Raw genomic sequence first — 14,002 nt, 5'->3', positions numbered from 1 at the left:
CCAAAGTATTAATCACTACCCAAGCAAGTGCACCCATTTTATGGGGATCCTAGGATTGTAGTCCTCTTGTTCTTCTAGCCTGTCTTCTGGGGGAGGGGCCTGCCACACTGTCACTCATGCAGACTTGCTTGGGCAGACTTGTTGTGTTCCCTGTCTGGGGGTGGGCTCAATGGAAACCAGTTCTTTGAGCTTTTGTTCTCCCCAGCTTTCTGCATCTTGTCTGTCTCTTTACAGAGTCAGAGCAGAAAGGACTGCACCCAAACATCTGATCCAGAGCAGAGAAATCATAGTCTGCTCTTCTGTGAGCCCTCCAGGACACACGGCTTCCACTGCTGCCTGCACTGCTAAAAACTGTAGCCTCCCACAGGGATGAACGCATGCCCACAGCAACTTTCCCAGTGGTAGTTCCCAGGCCGGGGTGTGTCTCTACCCTTTGTGCTTCTAAAACTGCAAACCACCCCAAGATCATGCGTGTGCACCTGCAGCTCCTGGATCCTATCTGGGGGCTGTTGTAAAGCCCTTTCACCACTGCTACCACTCTGTGAGTCTGTGCCTGGTACCTTCCCATGGTATGCTTCTGCACTCTGGTGTGATACCACCTTCCTAGTGTCAGCTTATGGAGGCTCCTTACCTCCTCCATTTATCTTCTTATATCTGCTTGCAGAATCACAACTCCTCCCTTCATACCTCGAGATACTGGAGATTTTCTACTTGTAGAGATCCAGATATATATTATTACATCTCAGGCTGATTTCGTGGGTGTTCATCATGGTTTGGTAGGTATCCATCTAAATTCAGGGGACTGGTTGAAATAGTGTCCCCTCCCCCTCTGCCATCTTTCCCAGACTGGTGTCCTTTCTCTTTTCTTTTGGATAAGTATGGCCAGAATTTTATTGATCTTATTAATTCTTTCAAGGAACCAGCTTCTTGTTTCATTGATGTGTTGCAATGTTCTTTTTGTTTGAGTTCATTGATTTCAGCTCTAATCTTTATTATTTCTCTTCTCCTACTTGGTTTATGCTTTATTTGCTGTTGTTTAGCCAGGTGCTTTAGGTGTAAGGTTAACTTGTGTATTTGAGACTTTTCTTAATTTTTGAGAAAGTCTTTTGCTGGTATGTAGGACTGTCTTTGCTGCACCCTAAAGGTTTTGAACAGTTGCATTTTCATTTTCATTTGCTTTCATGAATTTTTAAAAATTCTCTTTTAATTTCCCTTCTGACCTTTCATTCTTTAGTAGGAGCTTCTTTAACCTCCAGGTATTTGAGTTCCTTCCAAATTTCCTCTCGTGATTGACTTCAGATTTCAAACTTTTGTGGTCTGGTAGTAGGTAGGGAATAATCCTGAACTTATGGTACCAGCAGTGACCTGATTTGTGGCCTAGTATGTTATCTATTCAAGACAATGTTCCATGTGTACTCAGGAAGAATGTGCATTCTCTTGCTTTAGGGTGGGATGCTTTGAATATATCTCTGAAGGCCATCTGGTCCCCTGTGTAATCCAATGCCCTTCTTTCCTTTTTGATCTTCTGCTTAAATGATCTGTTCTTTGCTGTGAGTGGGGCATAAATTTCCTTACTATTATTGTATTTTTATCAATGTGTTTCTTTAATTTTGTTATTAATTGGTTAATACAATGGGCTGCTCCTGTGTTAGGGGCATAAATATTTACAATTGTTTGATCTTCTTGTGGAATAGACCCTTTAAGTATGATATAGTGTCTCTCTTCATCCCTTACTACAGTAACTGGTTGAAAATCTGATTTTTCTCGTATAAGGATTGCTACTCCAGCTTTCTCTTGATGTCCTTTAGCATGACAAACTTTTTTCCACCCCCTCACTTTCAATCTGGAGGTGTCTCTGGGTCTTAAACAAGTCTCTTGTAGACAGCATATGGATGGGCCTTGCATTTTTTATTTTGATTGCCTTTGTCTTTTGATTGGAGCATTTAGCCCATTTACATTCTGAGTAACTATTGAAAATATGAATTTAGTGTCATAGTCTTACCTGTAAAGTCCCTCTTTCCCTAGATTATTTTTGTTTCTTTATGGTCTATGTTACTTTTGGGCTCTCTTTTGGTTCACAGGATCCCCTTTAATATTTCCTGGAGGGCTGGTTTAGTGATCAGAAATTCTTCCAGGTTCTGTTTGGCCTGGAAGCTCTTTATGTCTCTTTCCGTTCTGAATGACAGCCTTCCTGGAAAAAATATTCTTGGCTGCATGTTCTTCTCATTTACTGCTCTTTATATAGCAAGTCATTCCTTTCTGTCCTTCCAGGACACTCTAGATAGGTCTGTTGCCAGTTTATGTTGCTAACATTGTATGTTAAGGAAATCTTGTCTTGAGCTGCCTTCAGGATTTTCTCTTTATTTCTGAAATTTTCATGTTTCACTATTATATGTTGTGGTGCTGATCTGTTCTTACTGATTTTGAGGAGGGTTCTCTCTACCTCCTGGACTTCAATGCCTGTTTCCTTCCCCAGATTAGAGATGTTATCAGCTAAGATTTGTTCAAATATGCCTTCTGTCCCCCCCCCTTTCTTCATCCTCTAGGACCTCAATAACTCTAATATTGTTTTTGCTTTGTGGTATCAGTGATTTCTGGAAGTCTCCCCTCATGATCCATTAATTGTTTTTCTCTCTTTTCCTCAACTCCCTTCCTTTCCATCACCTTGTCTTCTATATCACTGACTTTCTCTTCTGCCTCATATACCCTAGCTCTTCAAACATCCATTGTAGACTACATCTCAGTTATTGCATTTTTCATTTCAACCTAATTAGATTTTATTTCTGTACTAAGATATCCTCTAGTCTTAGGCTTTTTTTAAGTCCCAGCTAGTAATATTATAATCCTTTTTCTAAATTATAGTTCTAAGATTTTACCTATATCCATATTGATTAGATATATGGCACAGAGTATTATCTCTAGTTCATTCTTTTGGTGTGAATTTTTCCTTCTCATCATTTTGTACAGAGAAGAATGAATGAGAGAACAAAATCAAAAGTGTCAACCACAATCACAGCAAAATACACACTAGACACAACTGAAGAGGTCATAAACCAAAAACTAAAGGAGAAACAAAAAGGAATACAGAGAGACTATCATCTCATTGGTGGACAATACAGGATAATCCATTGGTCCAAGGTGTATTTTGGTTTGCTTCGTTAGAAGACATGAAATCCCAAAACTGTAAAGGAATAAAAACATATATATGAGAAAATTGAATACAGTGAAAGGAAGCAAAAAATGAAGGATAAATCTATTAAATGTAAATATAAAATCAAAAATTGAAAAAAAAAGACAAAATCAAAGAGTTGGTAAAATGAGGAACTGTTTGAAAAGAAAATAAATGAGAAAGAAAAAGAAATTTTAAACTGAAAGACTATCATCTCATGAGGACAACACCTCAAATTCTATACACTATTATCCCCCTGAACTGAAGTTTTTGTTTTGAATGATCCATAAACTTGGTATTCAACTGATGCTCCTGTTGGTCTTCTCAGGAAGGGGCCTGTTGCACTGATTCTCCCCCGTCTTGGCCTGGGAGGAGTTTCACCACCCCTTGTCAGAGAATCAAGCTCTGTGGGTTCCTGTATATGGCTTCCCCACCGCCAAGGCTTTTTGTATCACTGTGGATGTTTGAAAAAAAAAGGGGGGGCAGAATGGTGATGCCCCTCTGTCCATCCCAGAGTCAAATGGTTGCTGTCCCCACTCTTCCATGCACCCTCAGGGAAAAGAAGCCAATCCCTTTTGTGTGGGCCAAACTCTGCAAACCCCTGTGGGGCACACTCCGGCAAATCCTATGGGGGTTGAGGGGGAGTCTCACTGCAGCCCTGTGACTCCCTGTGCTTCTTCGTGGGGGGAAGTTGCCTGATTGTTTGCACTCCAATGCCCCTTCTCTCAGGAGAAGGAGCAGGGCCTCTCAGCAGTTGTCACTTGCTGGTTACCTGTTTGAAGAGTGGTTACCCAATCTCACTGTGGTTCAGTGTTTATGGCAACACCCAGCTGAGGGTCCACTCTGAGGCTCACTTTTTACACCTGGCTTCTCCTGCTCCAATGCTTGGGAACTCTGCACATTCAGGCACACCCATTCTTTCTGTGACGCTGGGGATCCTAAGACCACACTGTCCCATCTAAGATTCTGCCCCACTGTGCCACCTGAGCATGTAACAGGCAGGGATGTACGTCTCTCACATGAGCAGACTTCTAAAAGTTCTGATAGAAATTAACTCCACTGTTATATCACTTTCTGGTAGCCAGCTTACAGAGGATCCATCCTCCTGTGGTCATCTTCCAATATATCCCCTCAGATTCATGTTTCCATACCTCCTACTTTGCAAAAAAGTGGTCTCTTCTCTATTTGGAGAAGTGCAGCAATTCTTTTTTTATATATTAGGTTGAATTCACAGGTGTTCAGAATGATTTAATTTATATCTAGATGCATTCAAGGGACCAGAAGAAACATTGGTCCCCTATTCTGCTATTTTCTCTCCCTCTTTTCATTGATTTATCCTATGCTTGTGTGTGTGTGTGTGTGTGTGTGTGTGTGTGTGTGTGTGTGTGTGTTTTCTATGACACTTAATTCTGGTCTAATATTTATTATTTCCCTTCTGCTGGGCTTAGGTTTCATTGTTCTTTTCCTAGCTCCTTTAGGTGTCAGGGTAGATTGTTTAATTGAGATTTTTCTTGCTTCTAGTGGTAAGAATTTATTGGATGTACTCTCATTTGCAAATATCTTCTCCCATTCCATGGGTTACCTCTTTGCTTTGTTGACTATTTCCTTTGCTCTGCAAAAGCTTTTGATCATGATGAAGTAACAAAAGTTCATTTTTTCTTTTGTTTCCTTTGTCTTTGGAGACATATCTTGAAAGAAGTTGCTGTGGCTGATATTGAAGAGGTTACTGCCTATGTTCTCCTCTAGGATTCTGATGGATTCCTGTCTCACGTTGAGGTCTTTTATCCATTTAGAGTTTATCTTTGTGTACAGTGTAAGAGAATGGTCGAGTTTCATTCTACTACATATAACTGTCCAGTTTTCCCAGCACCATTTATTGAAGAGTCTGTCTTTGTTCCACTGTATATTTTTTCCTGCTTTGTCGAAGATTATTTGACCATAGAGTGGAAGTCCATATCTGGGCTCTCTACTCTGTTCCACTGGTCTACATGTCTGTTTTTATGCCAGTACTATGCTGTCTTGGTGATCAAAGCTTTGTGGTAAATCTTGAAATCAGGTAATGTGATGCGTCAGTTTTGTTTTTGTTTTTCAACATTTCCTTAGAAATTCGGTGTCTCTTCTGATTCCATACAAATTTTAGGATTATTTGCTCCAGCTCTTTGAAAAATATAGATGGAATTTTAATTGAAATGGCATTAAAAGTATAGATTGCTCTAGGCAGTATAGACATTTTAACAATGTTTATTTTTCTGATTAAGAGCAAAGAATGGTCTTCCATCTTTTTGTGTCTTCTTCAATTTCTTGCATGAGTGTTCTGTAGTTCCTTGAGTACACATCCTTTATCTCTATGTTTAGGTTAATTCCCAGGTATCTTATGGTTCTTGGTGCTATAGTAAATGGAATCAATTCTCTAATTTCCATTTCTCTATTTTCATTGTTCTTTTATAAGAAAGCCACTGCTTTCTGTACATTGACTTTGTATCCTGCCACATTGCTAAATTGCTGTCTGAGTTCTAGTAGCTTGGGGGTGGAGTCTTTTGGGTATTCCATATAAATAATTATGTCATCTGCAAACAGAGAGAGTTTGAATTCTTCATTGCCAATTTGGATACCTTTTATTTTTCTTTGTTGTCTGATAGCTGTTGCTAGGACTTCTAATACTATGTTGAACAAGAGTGGTGAGAGTCGGCATCCTTGTCGTGTTCCTGATCTCAACAGGAAGGCTGCAAGCATTTGCCCATTGAGGATGATATTTGCTGTCGGTCTTTCATAGATAGATTTTATGGAGTTCAGGAATGTTCTGTCTATCCCTATACTTTGAAGCATTTTAATCAGGAACGGATGCTGGATTTTGTCCAATGCTTTTTCTGCATCAATTGAGAGGACCATGTGGTTCATCTCTCTTCTCTTATTGATTTATTGTATCACATTGATTCATTTCTGAATGTTAAACCATCCTTGCAACCCAGGGATGATTCCCACCTGGTCATGGTGGATACCCAGGATCTATAAAGAACTCCTCAAACTCAACACACACAAAGCAGATAATCATATCTAAAATGGGCAGACAATATGAACAGACACTTCTCCAATGAATACATACAAATGGCTATCAAACACATGAAAATGTTCATCATTGCTAGCTACGATAGAGATTCCAATTAAAACCACATTGAGATACCAACTTACACCAGTTAGAATGGCCAAAATTAGCAAGACAGGAAACAACATGTGTTGGAGAGGATGTGGAGAAAGGGGAACCCTCTTACACTGTTGGTGGGAATGAAAGTTAGTGCAGCCACTTTGGAGAACAGTGTGGAGATTCCTCAAGAAATTAAAAATAGAACTTCCATATGACCCTGCAATTGCACTGCTGGGTATTTACCACAAAGATACTGATGTAGTGAACAGAAGGGCCATCTGTACCCCAAAGTTTATAGCAGCAATGGCCACGGTCGCCAAACTGTGGAAAGAACCAAGATGCCCTTCAATGGATGAGTGGATAAGGAAGATGTGTTCCATATACACGATGGAGTATTATGCCTCCATCAGAAAGGATGAATACCCAACTTTTGTAGCAACATGGACGGGACTGGAAGAGATTGTGCTGAGTGAAATAAGTCAAGCAGAGAGAGTCAATTATCCTATGGTTTCACTTATTTGTGGAGCATAACAAATAACATGGAGGACATGGGGAGATGGAGAGGAGAAGGGAGTTGAGGGTAATTGGAAGGGGAGATGAACCACGAGAGACTATGGACTCTGAAAAAGAACCTGAGGGTTTTGAAGGGGATGGGGTGTGAGGTTAGGGGAGCCTGGTGGTTGGTATTATGGAGTGCTCCTATTGCCTAGAGCACTGGGTGTGGTGGGATGTTGGGGGAACCAGGTGGTGGGTAATAGGCAGGGCACGTATTGCATGGAGCCCTGGGTGTGGTACAAAAACAATGAATACTGTTATGCTGAAAAGAAATAAAAAATATACTTAAAAAAAGACTTTATTGGTATATACCTACCTCTTAGGACTGCTTTTGCTGTTTTGCAGATGTTTTATCATTATGTTCTTTTTATCATCAGTTTCCATGAACTTTTAAAATTTTCTTCTTCAATTTCTTATTAAGCAATTCATGATTTAGTAGGATTCTCTTTAGCCTCCATGTATTTGTGGTCTTTCCATTTTTTCCTCCCTTGTGATTGAATTCAAGTTCATAGCGTTGTGAGGAGAAAATATGCATGGTATGATATAAACCTTTTTGTATTTGTTGAGAGCTGATTTGTGAACTGGTATGTGATCTATTCTGGAAAATGTCCCATGTGCACTTGAAAAGAATGTGTTCTCTGCTGCTATATGATGGGAAGTTCTGAATATATGTGTTAAGTCCATCTGGCCCAGATTGTCATTCAAAGCTATTATTTCCTTCCTGATTTTCTGCTTAGATGATCTGCGCATTGCTGTGAGTGGAATGTTAAAGTCCCCTACTATAATTGTATTATTATCAATGACTTTATGTTTATTATTAATTGCTTTAGGGATTTGGGTACTCCCAAGTTGGCAGCATAAATATAAATATTAGATCTTCTTGTTCAATGGACCCCTTTGTAATGCTGTAGTGTACCTCTTCATCTCTTCTTATGTCTTTGTCTTAAATTCTAGTTTGTCTGATAGTATTGCTGAGTGAGCTTCCTTTTGACATCCATTTGCATGGTTAATCTTTCACCATCCCTAATTTTCATGTACATGTGATTGTAGGTCTCAAATAGTTCCCTTGCTGGCAGCATATAGATGGGTCTTTTTTTTTTCTTTTTAATTCCATTCTGACATGCCATGTCTTTTGATTAGAGTATTTACTCCATTTTTGGCCATTTTGTTACTTTTTTGTTCTTTTTTATGTTAATATACTATGTTCCTTTCTAGTCTTTCTCAGTTTCATTTCTTTTTTTTTTTATTATGTTATGTTAGTCACCATTAGTTTTGATGTAATGTTCCATGATTCATTGTTTGTGTATAAAACACAGTGCTCCAGGCAATACAATACATACCCTCCTAAATGCCTGCCAGCAGGCTGACACATGCCCCCACTCTTCTCCCCTCTAAAGCCCTCAGTTTGTTTCTCAGAGTCCCCAGTCTCTCTCGGTTCATCTACCCCTCTCATTTCCCCGACATTCACTTTTCCCATCCTTCTCCTAATGTACTCCATGTTATTCCTTATGTGCCAAAAGTAAGTGAAACCATGTAATAATTGATTTTTTCTGCTTGATTTCTTTCTCTCAGCATAATCTCCACCAGTCCCATCCATGATGATGCAAATGTTGGGTATTGATCCTTTCTGATGGCTGAGTAATATCCCACTGTATGTATGGACCACATGTTCTTTATCTATTTATCTGTACAAGGGTATCTTGGCTCTTTCCACAGTTTGGCTCTTGTGGACACTGATTCTGTTAGGGTCCATGTTCAAAGGAATGAGAGTGACACAAAGCGAAAGTCTAGCAAAGCTTTATTTCATGCCAAGCATCGAAAATCAAACCAACCAGTCAGGGCCATCTCTTAGAAAGAGGCGACGATGACCAGGACACCAACCCTGATTGCTTCCCTTACCCGACGATTCCCCCTACCCAACAATTCCCCCTACCCAATGATTCCCACTACCCCACGACTCCCACTACCTAACAACGGCTTCTACCCCATGGTCCCCCCCGGTTAGCCGGCATAAGCTTAACTCTCCTCAGTGCCTCCTCTATGGTCTGCTGAGTGTATTTCACATTATTCGGAAAGAATGCCTCATAGGAACTTCCGAATCCATAGATATTGAAGTAACAGCCCATAGGCAAACTCTTGAGCAGCAAAATCAGTGTTTCCTTGGCTGCCTCTATGTGTAGCTGAGAGTTATCCTGTTTACTTATGGGGGACTGCATATTTCCTGAGTGGTCTATGAGCAAGATGAATTCTTCAGAGATGACAGGGGACTGAGCTTCTGGGATATTTGGGTAGAAACACACCATCACAGATGGATCTTTCATGAAACCATCTGAGTGGTCTCCAGGTTGCCCCATCTCCACAGCTACAGTGGGGTATGCACCTCACTGTAGTAAATCAGGAGTTCCACATCTCGATCGAATTTGTGTCCATCAGCCAAGGAAACCTGGGCAGAAGTCTTATCTTCTCCAAGGTACTTGGTAGGACTGAAGGGGCACTTGGACTGGACCCTCTCAATGCCATGTTGGGAACTGACGGTGGCAACCATGCTGAGTGTATAGGGCAGGTCCTCCAAAGGAATGACAGGAGTCTTCATATCAAGGCAACTGTCCTCAAATGATCCAGAGCCACGGTATCAAGGATTCAAGACAGCTGGGAGCACGTAGAACAGGGCTCTATCTGCTTCCAAGGGGAGCTCCTGCACATACTTCAGGGTGATTGCTACATTCGACCCTGGGTGCAGCTTCCCCACACTGCAACAGAAGACGTCCTTGGAGTACTTGTCCTCCTCCAGTAGGAAAGCTTGGCGGCGGTTGCTGATGGCACTCTCATAGATGCTGTGGGCCTTTGTCTTCTCCCTTAATTCTGCTTTAATTTTCTCCCCATCCAACTCAGCCTCAAAGCTGTAGACAGCTGAGTCATCATCCATGGGGAACACAAAGAAGGTCTCCAAAGGAACTTCCTCCTCATTCTTATAGTTTAAGGTAGCACACACACCAGCCACAAACTCACGAATAGACAAGGTCAAGAGATGCCCTTCAGGGGTACTGGTTCCTCTCTGCAGGTTAGTAGGCCACCCTGGAGCACCATGGTGATGCAGGACTACAAGGGTGGCTTCCAGGTGAAGAGAGAGCAGAGAGCAGTCTCCTACTGTTAGGGTCCATGATCAAAGGAACGAGATGGCGCTCCTGGTGGCACCACTCCCCCACGAGGCCACTTCCCAATGATGATGCTCCGGCAGCGCTGCTCCCCAGCGAGGCCACTGCCAGGCTGGCGAGGCTGCTGCCCGGCAAACTGATGAACACTGCTCCCCGATAAACTGATAAATGGGAAAAAAAAAACAACAACCCTCACACTACCTCACAGACTGACCTTTATAGGGATGGTCAAGCCCGGCCAACACACAGGTGGCCAATAGGACTGCAGCACACAGGGAAAGCTGCACAGTCACGCTCGGTCAACAATACGGGTGGCCAATAGAATTCCAATTTACCATAGTAAATATGTGTGCACCCCACTGATTGGACGTCTCCATCCGGCTGGCCCGCCCCTACATCCGGGGTCTGCAAGCAAGTACCTCTGGGAGGGGCAGGGTCAATCCAAGCCCACAACAAAAGGGCTCCCTCCACCCAACCAGGCCCCTACAGTTTCTATGAACATTGTGAAGCACTCATGAATGAAATTGAAGAAGGCACAAAATGTGGAAATACATTCCAAGCTCATGGATTGGAAGAACAAATACTGTTAAAATGTCTACATTGCCCAGAGTAATCTATGCTTTCAATGCCATCATGATCAAACCACCAATTTCATTTTTTTTAAGATTTTTAAAAAGATTTTATTTATTTATTTGACAGACAGAAATCACAAGTAGGCAGAGGCAGGCAGAGAGAGAGGAGGAAGCAGGCTCCCCGCGGAGCAGAGAGCCCAATGTGGGGCTCGATCCCAGGACCCTGGGACCATGACCTGAGCCAAAGACAGAGGCTTTAACCCACTGAGCCATCAGGTGCCCCTCCCCCAAATTTCTTTTTTCAAAGTGCTGGAACAAACAATCCTAAAATTTGTATGGAACCAGAAAAGACCCCGGATCACCAAGGAAGTGTTGAAAAAGTAAAACCAAGCTGGGGCATCACATTGCCTGATTTCAAGCTTTATTACAAAACTGTGATCACCAAGACAGCAGGGTACTAGCACAAAAACAGACACATAGAGCCGTGGTACATAATAAAGAGCCCAGATATGGTCCCTCAACCTTGTGGTCAAATAATCAACAAAGCAGGAAGAAACATCGTGTTGAAAAAAGACTGTCTCTTCAAAAAGACAGTGCTGGGTAAATTGGACAGCTACATACAGAAGAATGAAACTCGACCATTCTCTTACAGCATTCACAAAGATTAACTCAAAATGGATGAAACACCTCAGTGTGAGACAGGAATGCATTAAAATCCTAGAGGATAACTTACACAGTAACCTCTTCAACATCGGCCACAGCAAGTTCTTTCAAGACACCTCTCCAAAAGCAAGGGAAACAAAAGCAAAAATGATCTTTTAGGATTTCATCAGGATAGAATGCTTCCATACAGCAAAAGAAACAGTCAACAAAACAAAGAGGCCACCCATGGACTGGGAGAAGGTATTCACAAATGACACTACAGACAAAGGGCTGTTATCCAAGATCTACAAAGAACTTTTCAAACTCAACACCCAAAAAACCAGATCATCAAGTCAAAAAATGGGTGGAAGACATGACACTTCTCCAAAGAAGACATACAAATGGCTAACAGACACATGAAAATATGGTCATCATCATTAACCATCAGGGAAATTCAAATCATATCCACATTGCAATGCCACCTTACACCAGTTAGAATGGCAAAAATTGACAATGAATGTTGGAAAGGTTGTGGAGAAAGGGGAACCCACTTATACTGTTTGTGGGAATGCAAGTTGGTGCAGCCATTTTGGAAAACAGTGTGGAGGTTCCTTAAAAAATTAAAAATAATGCTACCCTATGACCTGACAATTGCACTCCTGAGTATTTACCCCAAAGATACAGATGTAGTGAAAAGAAGGGCCATATGTACTCTTTGTTAGTTTTGGTCTGTCCTTCCCAGTCAAAGAGTCCCCTTTAGTATAACTTGCAAGGCTGGTCTAGTGGTCACAGACTCCTTTAGTTTTGGTCTAGAAATTACCTACCTGAATTAGGTAATTCAGAATGACGAATTATGAATGGTAGCTTTGCTGGATATAGTATTCTGGGCTGAATATCTTTTCCCGTTCAGCACCTTAAATAATTCACGTCACTTCTTTATGGCTTGGCGCGTTTCTGTGGAAAGATCTGTTTTTGAGTTTATTTGTCTGCCCTTGTAAGTTAAGGACTTCTTTTGTCTTGCAGCTTTTAGAATTATTACTCTATCTCCATATTTTAGAAATTCAGCTATGGTATGTCTTGCTGTTGGTCTGCTTTTATTAATTTTGGTGGGAGTTTTTGTGCCTCCTGTATTTTGAAATCTGTTTCTTTCTCCAGATTTCAGAAGTTTCGGGTATAATTTCCTCAAATAAACCTTCTGCCCACTTTCCCCTCTTTTGTTATTCTGTGACTCTTATGACATGAATATTATTATTCTGAATGGAGTCATTGAGTTCCCTATGTCTACATTTGTGATCCATTCTGTTTCTTTCCAGCTTCATTATTAGATTCCATTATTATAGTTTCTACATCACTTATTTGTTCCTCTGCTACTTCCATCCTTGTGGTCATTACATCCAGTCACTTTGAATCTTGGTTATTGCATTTTCATTTCAGCCTGAGTAGTTTTTAGCCTTTCTTCTCTGCAGTAAGGGACTCCCTGTCATTTTCTATGCTTTTCTCAGGCCCAGCTACTATCCTTATGATTGTTGCTTTAAATTCTAGATGAGGGATATTACTTATAACTGTTTCTATTAGATCCCCAGATGTGATCTTCTCTTGTTCTTTCTTTTGGGGAGAATTCCTCTATCTTGGGATTTTGTCTAGGTCTTTGTCATCTTCTTTGTGTTAGACAAGCCCATTAGGTCTTCTGCCCTTGAAAGTAAAATGTTCTTATGAAGCAGAGATCATGTAGCGACCAGGGCCTGGAAATTTAGGGATTATCTCTAGGTGTGCTGCTTGTGCCTGGCTGTTTGTTGTTGTTCTGTTTTGTTTTGTTTTCTGCTCTATCCTTTGGGCCACTTGTCTGCAGATGCTCTCCTTTTCTGCTCTGGGCATTATTTCATCCCTGGCCTGAATGTGGTAAGTTTTAAGTAAGGGTGTGCTGGTATGCTTGTGAAATGAGACCTGAGAGCACTTCCAGCAGAATTGAGGCCCTCCATGCCTCTGTTCGGGCAACATGTATCAGGCAGATGTTTGTGCTGGTATTCTGAGGGAGGGACCTGCTGCACTGGGACTGAGGCAAGCTTGACTGAGAAGGGCAGTCCTACCAGAGTGTGCGGGGTGATGCCTCGTGCATGCACATTAGATAGCTGGTGTCAGCACTTCACTCTTTCCCACAGATGTCTCTGTGTTTATGCTGATTGCTGGGTAAGAGAAATGACTCCAACAATCTCCTTTGTTCCCCCGGATGTGTCCCAGTGTACGCTGCCTCTCAGGGATACACTCTGAATAGAGTGAATTATCTCCTCCTGTGTGACCCAAGTGGTTCTTCAGATCACTGTTCCCATGCTCTTGGCCCTTTTGTTTCTTTGTCTGCCTTCTCTACAGGTGTAGTGCAGTGCCCCCTGGTCTCTATCCCAGCCAAGCCAACTGACCTTTAAATCTCCAGACCTAACGTCCTGATGGTTACATGAAGTTATGAAATTCAGCCCCTCTCATTTTCCAAATCAGTGGCATTGGCGAAACCTTATCTTTATGCCTTTCCCTGTGTGTTCCTCACTCTCTCTTGCCCTTCTTTGTGACTGTGGCTCCCTCCCCTCCACAGTACCTGACATCTCTTTCTCTCCTAAACCATGTCTCCATGTTTTCTACCTTAGTCAGTGTGGCCTCTTCTCTCCCTTTACTTATGGAATTTGTTCTGTCAGTCTTCACGTTGATTTCTGGGTTATTTAGGATTCAGTAGTTACCTCTTTGTGTTCCTGGGCGAGCCTAGGGTCCTCCTACACCT

General features: G+C 41.7%; 1 pseudogene; it reads right to left on the bottom strand.

Annotated features, from left to right (window-relative positions):
- Positions 1-8,833: 8,833 nt before the first annotated feature.
- LOC123934652 lies at positions 8,834-9,989 on the bottom strand (annotated as a pseudogene).
- Between the last annotated feature and the right edge of the window lie 4,013 nt (positions 9,990-14,002).

The sequence above is a fragment of the Meles meles genome, chromosome X (assembly GCF_922984935.1).
Source record: "Meles meles chromosome X, mMelMel3.1 paternal haplotype, whole genome shotgun sequence".
Lineage (NCBI taxonomy): Eukaryota > Metazoa > Chordata > Mammalia > Carnivora > Mustelidae > Meles > Meles meles.
This window is presented reverse-complemented; position numbering and strand designations above follow the sequence as displayed.